This window comes from Lipotes vexillifer, unplaced genomic scaffold, assembly GCF_000442215.2.
Source record: "Lipotes vexillifer unplaced genomic scaffold, Lipotes_vexillifer_v1.1 scaffold7, whole genome shotgun sequence".
NCBI classification, from domain to species: domain Eukaryota; kingdom Metazoa; phylum Chordata; class Mammalia; order Artiodactyla; family Lipotidae; genus Lipotes; species Lipotes vexillifer.
In genome coordinates this window covers 971,656-979,237 of record NW_006792683.1, presented here as the reverse complement: position 1 = coordinate 979,237, position 7,582 = coordinate 971,656, and the positions used below count along the sequence as shown (strand labels likewise).

The window sequence follows — 7,582 nt, the reverse complement described above, 5'->3', positions numbered from 1 at the left end:
AATGGTACAGATGAACCAGTCTGCAAGGCAGAAATAGAGACACAGATGAGGAGAACCAACATATGGATACCAAGGGTGGGAAAGGGGAGAATGGGATGAATTCCATTTATATGGAATCTAAAAAAAAAAAAAAAAAAAGGTTCTAATGAACCTAGGCGCAGGACAGGAATAAAGACGCAGACATAGAGAATGGACTTGAGGACATGGGGAGGGGGAAGGGTAAACTGGGACAGAGTGAGAGTGTAGCTTTACATATATACACTACCAAGTGTAAAATAGATAGCTAGGGGGAAGCAGCTACATAGCACAGGGAGATCAGCTCGGTGCTTCGTGACCACCTAGAGGGGTGGATAGGGAGGGTGGGAGGGAGACGCAAGAGGGAGGGGATATGGGGATATATGTATACATATAGCAGATTCACTTTGTTATACAGCAGAAACTAACACAACAATGTAAAGAAATTATACTCCAATATAGATGTTAAAAAAAAAAGCTGAATTAGAAAATGTGTCACAACTATAAATACAAATGGTTAAAGACAAGGCTTAGAAAGAAACTTGCAAAAAGATGAAAAGTTGTGATTGAGTACTGGGATTAGAGATGACTTATTTTAATATCTTCTTCAATATTGGTAATAATGATTTCAATTGAAAGGAACAAAGTTAACATCTTCATACTTAACTATGGTTGTTTCCATTATTAACAGATATTCATGGATATGCTTGTGAAAGTTCATAATATCAACTGTCTTTTATTTCCTTAAACACCTAGTTGTGGAACATAAATCCCCCTGTTAAAGCATCCTCTGTTTAAGATTTCTCATCTGACTTCCCCATGTCTTCTTAGTCAGTGAATGCTATCAGCTGATGAGTTTGATTCATTTTCCTTCAGTTAAGAGCAAATATTTTTGTTATTCAAATTATGTTCATCATGCTACTAGTTATATACAAAGCATTGTTCCTTCAAACTCTTTCATGACATTATTGGATAAAGTAAGCATATGCACATCTTCACCAAGAATTTCAAGCTAATGCAGCTTAAAAAACATCAGTCTACCTAGAAATATGCATATGTTGACTTTACTTTGATTTTGTAACTACAAAGGAAAGTAAAAGGACAACTGGAAAATGTTGTCTTGCATACATAAAAGTGAATAATTGAGTATCAGACTTATGAAACATTTATATATATATATATATATATATGTTACACATACACACACACACATGTATACAATTTAGATATACAACTTAGATTTGAATATTCATCTATTGCTTCATGCCATTGAATAGGGGGAAATAATCTTCCTGCAATCATTAAAGCAAATTTTGGTATCTGTCATGACATAACACTCAAAAGGCAGCTACAGGGATGCAGAACCTTGTGTGTCAGGGAACACACAACCCTACCACCAGATAACTCCCAGAAGTCATTATCATGGTCTCAAGAAAGATCCCTAGAGGTCCTTCTCTTTTTCTCATGTTGCCTTTATCTCCATCACCACAGCCCAACTTTCTCTCCTTTACCAAGCTACCACCTACCCAATACTGAAGAACTCCTTGTCTCAACTTGAGTTCTTAAAATTGAAGGTCACAATGCAAAAATGTGTGAATTTGATTTTTTCAATAGCTTAGTCCCACAGTGGACTTCTGCATATCCGAAATTTAAATAGTAAAATTTAAAGCCCACAGCATCACATTCTTCTCCCACCATAGTAAATTTCTATTACATCTCAAAATGGCAAGAACCATGGTCCATAGTATGCAGAATCATCACTTTGTTCTAGCCACCTTCTCTCTTGAGAGAAACCCCTGTGATCTTTCATGTTTTCTCTCAGCCTCACTCATGTTCCTGCCCAGACCCTTTTATGGTCAGTATGTGACTATTTATATCTCATTTTGATAATCAGGGCCCCAAAGGACTTTTGTCTCATCAGTATCAGAAGTAATACTAGAAATTTAATTTTAAAACCTATCCTAAGCAAGAAGAGATGAATAGGTTTAGTATGCTGTGTCATTATAATAAGAGTCATGATTTCTTGAGAACTTGGAGGCCAGGCATTATGCAAAACACTTTTAATCTCATTTGATCCACACAAAAGCCCATTTGACAGATAAAAACATTGAGGAATATTCAAATTCAGGTCTGACTGACTCCAATGTTCTAGCACTGTACTCCATTACCATCTAATACCTATACTGAATAGATCTATACCTAAGTCCAGCCCCCAGGCCTAAACTGCCCTGTTCATCATCTCTATGCTCAGGCCATATAGGTCCTGCACTCATATTTATTAAAGACCTTTAAACAAACACAATGTTGGCTATAAAATGAGACCATTTTCAGAAGGGAGTCAGGAACTTGAGCCCAGGAACAATGACTAAGAGAACAACAAACATGTCTTCATAGCCCTGTAATAGAAAGGCACAGTTGTGACTTGAGACACATGGATATCAAGCAGCTGTCTTTGAGTGGATATATATTTTCATTTCTCTTTGATATAAATACCTAAGATCTGAATGGCTGGGTTAAACACTATATGCACATTTAACTCGTGGAGAGACCTACAGTTTCTCCAAAGTGATTTGCAATTTTACATTTCCATCACCAGGATATGAGAGATAGACAAACTGGCAATTTGTATATCTTATTTTGTGAAGTCAGTATTCAAGTAGCTTGTCAAATTTTCTATTGGGTTGCTTATCTTCTTGTAACTGAGTTGTAATTGTTCTTTTTCGGGATACAAGTCTTTTGTCAAATATACATATTGGAATATTTTCTCCCATTCTATGTCTTGTCTTCTCATTTTCTTAATGGATATCTTTTGAAGAGCAAAAGTTCTGAATTTTTATAAGGTCCAATTTATCATTTTTTTCATTTTTCATGAATATTTTCTCCTACTTTTTAAATAATTTTATAGCACTAGATTTATATTTAGATTTATTATGCCTCTAAAGTTAATTATTGTGTATGACATGAAGTAATGGCTAATAATGTTCCTATTTAAAAATATATCTTTCTAATTGATTCAGCATCATTTGTTTGAAAAGACTTTTTCCCCCATTGAATTGTCTTGACATTTTTGTTGAAAATCAATTGACCATGTATTTGTGGACTATTCCTGTGCTTTCTACTCTGTTTCAATGATCTATGTGCCTATCCTCTTGACAATATTCCAATGTCTTAATTGCTGTAGTTTACAGTATGTCTTTAAATCAGAAAATATAAGATCTCCAAATTCTCCCTTAAAAAATTATTTTGACTATTCTAGGTCATTTAAATTTTCAGATAAATTTTCGAATTAGCTTATCAATTTCCAAAAACTCTTGCTATATTTTGTTGGAATTGCATAGAATTTAAAGATCAATGTTGGAAGAATTGATATTTTAACAATATGAAGTTTTCCAGTTCATAAGCATGGTACATTGTTCCATTTAGTTAGAGTATCTATAATTTCTCTAAGCAATATTTTGTGAGTTTTAGTGTAAAGGTCATAAATGAGCATTATTACATTTCTTTAATAATGAGTAAATAATTCAACTTCAATAATCTCATTTTCTAATTGTTTCCAATTGTTTGCTGTCAGTATATAAAAATGCAGTTGACTTTTATCCTACAAACTTGATAACTTCATTTATTACTTTTAATAACTGTTTTATCGATTTCTAAGAATTTTCTACATAAACAGTCATGTTGTCCAAAAACCACAACAGTTTTACTTCTTCCATTCCTAAGTTTATGCCTTTTTTGAAATTGCCTTGTATGGGAATAGAATCTAAAAAAGAGTGGACATATGTATATGTATAACTGACTCACTGCTATGCAACAGAAACTAACAAAACATTATCAGCTATACGCCAATTAAAAAAAAAATCTTGCCTTATTGTAATGGCTAGAACCTCCAATACAATGTTGAAACAAGTAGTAAGAGTAGACATATTCCTATTGCTCCTGATTTTAAGGGAAAAGCACTTAATATTTAACAAGTTAATATTAGCCACAAGTTTTTCCATAGATGCCTTTTTTTAAGACTGAAATAGTTCCCTACTGTTCCAGTTTTAAAGTTATTTTAAAATCATGAGTAAGGGTTAAATTTTGTATAGTGTTCACTCTTCATTTATAGAAGTATCATACAAATTTCCCCCTTTTTATATTAACATTTATTTTTGAATGTTAAATCAACCTTGCATTCCTTGAATAAACCTCACTTGATCATGCTGCATTACCCTTTTAATATATAATTGGATTCAATTTTTAGGAATTCATCTGTGCATATGTTCATGAGGGCTACCTGTCTAGTTCTTTTTTTCTTTAATACTAATGTCTGCTACGTGGATGATGAGTACAGCACGCAATACAGTGCCAGGGGCTCCCAGCCCTACTTCACGGTGGCCCACGCCATCTCCGAAAGGGTGGAGAAACAGTCGGCCCTCCTCATCAATAGGACCCTGAAGCATTATCAGTTCCAGGGCCTGGAATGGATGGTTTCTCTGTATAATAACAATTTGAACAGAATCTTCGCTGATGAAATGGGGCTGGGAAAGACCATACAGACCATTGCACTCATCACTTATCTGATGGAGCACAAAAGACTCAATGGCCCCTATCTCATCATTGTCCCCCTTTCGACTCTGACTGGATGTATGAATTTGACAAATGGGCTCCTTCTGTGGTGAAAATTTCTTACAAGGGCACCCTCACCATGTGTCGCTCCCTCGTCCCCAGTTACGGAGTGGCAAATTCAATGTCCTCCTGACTACTTATGAGTACATTTTAAAGACAAGCACATTCTTGCAAAGACTCGGTGGAAATGCATGATAGTGGACGAAGGCCACCAAATGAAGAATGACCACTGCAAGCTGACTCAGGTCCTGAACACTTACTACATGGCCCCCAGAAGGATCCTCTTGACTGGGATCCCCCTGAAGAATAAGTTCCTGGAACTCTGGGCCCTCCTCAACTTCCTCCTTCCTACAATTTTTAAGAGCTGCAGCATGTTTGAGCAGTGGTTTAATGCTCCATTTGCCATGACTGGAGAGAGAGTGGACTTAAATGAAGAAGAAACTATACTGATCATCAGGCATCTGCATGGTGTTGAGACCATTTTTACTGAGGAGACTGAAGAAAGAAGTTGAATCCCAGCTTTCAGAAAAAGTTGAATAGGTGATCAGTGTGACACGTCAGCTCTGCAGAAGATTCTGTATCGCCATATGCAAGTCAAAGGGATCCTCCTCACAGATGGTTCGGAGAAAGATAAGAAGGGGAAAGGAGGCACTAAGACACTTATGAATGCTATCATGCAGTTGAGAAAAATCTGCAATCATCCATATATGTCTCAGCACATTGAGGAATCCTTTGCTGAACACCTGGGCTTTTCAAGTGGGGTCATCAATGGGTCTGAGCTGCATCGGGCTTCAGGAAAGTTTGACCTACTTGATCGTATCCTACCAACATTGAGAATGACTAATCACCACATCCTGCTTTTCTGCCAGATGACGTCTCTCATGACCATGATGGAGGATTACTCTGCTTTTCGGAACTTCCTTTACCTGCGCCTTGATGGCACCACCAATTCTGAAGATCATGCTGCTTTGCTGAAGAAATTCAATGAACCTCTATCACAGTATTTCATTTTCTTGCTGAGCACAAGAGCTGGAGGCCTGCGCTTAAATCTCCAGGCAGCTGATACCATGGTCATTTTTGACAGCGACTGGAATCCTCATCAGGACCTGCAAGCACAAGACCGCGCTCACCGCATTGGCCAGCAGAACAACGCCCACGTGCTGAGACTCTTCACCATGAATAGCGTGGAGGAAAAGATCCTCGCAGCCGCAAAGTACAAGCTGAATGTGGATCAGAAAGTGATCCAGGCAGGCATGTTTTATCAGAAGTCTTCAAGCCACGAGCGGAGGGCATTCTGTCTGGCAAGCCGTACTGAAGCACGAAGAGGAAAATGAGGAAGAAGATGAAGTACCCGACGATGAGACTCTGAACCAAATGATCACTCGACGAGGAGGAATTTGGTCTTTTTATGCACATGGACATGGACCGGCGGAGGGAGGATGCCCAGAACCCAAAACGCAAGCCCCGCTTGATGGAGGAAGATGGGCTGCCCTCCTGGATTATGAAAGATGACACCGCGATGGAACGGCTGATGTGTGAAGAAGAGGAGGAGAAGGTCTTCGGGAGAGGGTCTCACCTGGACTACAGCGACGCCCTCACAGAGAAGCAGTGGCTTAGGGCCACTGAAGATGGCAATTTGGAAGAAATGGAAGAGGAAGTAAGGCTTAAGAAGCGAAAAAGACGAAGAAATGCAGATAAAGATCCTGTAGAAGAAGATGTGGAAAAGGCCAAGAAGAGGAGAGGTCACCCTCCAGCTGAGACACTGTCACCAAATCCTCCTAAACTGACAAAGCAGATGAACGCTATCACTGATACTGTGACAAACTACAAAGACAGGTGTAACGTGGAGAAGGTGCCCAGTAATTCTCAGGTGGAAATAGAAGGAAACAGGTCAGGGCGACAGCTCAGTGAAGTCTTCATTCAGTTACCTTCAAGAAAAGAATTACCAGAACACTATGAATTAATCAGGAAACTGGTGGATTTCAAAAAATATATAAAGTATTATACTAATGCTGACCTCATACAATTAATTGTTAAGTGTTCCCACCTCTGCTATTTTTGCTACATTTTTTTGAGGCTGTGCTCTTATTTCTTCCTTACATGTTTAGTAGAATTTTGAATTTAGCAGTGCAGGCATCTGGCTTAGAGTTTTCTTCATGGGAAAATTTTAAAATAATTTAGTTTCTTTATTAGATACTGGTTATTTCTTGATATGTTTCCTCAAGAATGACCTTTGGTAGTTTGCGATGTTTGAGTAATTTTTTCATTTCATCTTGGTTGATAAATGTGTTGGCATAATGCTATTCATAATGCTGTTATTATCCCCTTAATATCTATAGACTCTGTACTGATAATCCCCTCTTTTATTATTAATATTGTGATTTATTACTTTATTTATTTTAACATCTTTATTGGAGTATAATTGCTTTACAATGTTGTGTTAGTTTCTGCTGTATAAAAACGTGGGTGAGCTATACGTGTACAAATATCCCCATACCCCCTACCACTTGCATCTCCCTGCCACTCTCCCTACTCCACCCCTCTAGATGGTCACAAAGCACCGAGTTGATCTCCCCATGTGATGCAGCTGCTTCCCACTAGCTATCTAATTTACACTTGGTAGTGTATATATGTCAATGCTACACTCTCACTTCATTCCAGTTTACCTTTCCCCCTCCCCATGTCCTCAAGTCCATTCACTATGTCTACATCTTTATTCCTGTCCTGCCCCTAGGTTCATCAGAACCTTTTTTTTTTTAGATTCCATATATATGTGTTATCACATGGTATTTGTTCTTCTCTTTCTGACTTACTTCACTCTGTGTGATAGTCTCTAGATCCATCCACGTCTCTACAAATGACCCAATTTCATTCCTTTTTATGGCTGAGTAATATTCCATTGTATATATATACCACATCTTCTTTATCCATTCGTCTGCAGATGGGCATTTAGGTTGCT

At 37.8% G+C, this 7,582-nt stretch overlaps 1 pseudogene; it reads left to right on the top strand.

The window, feature by feature from the left end:
• Positions 1-4,337: 4,337 nt before the first annotated feature.
• Positions 4,338-6,742, top strand: LOC103072333 (probable global transcription activator SNF2L2 pseudogene; annotated as a pseudogene).
• The last annotated feature ends 840 nt before the right edge of the window (positions 6,743-7,582 follow it).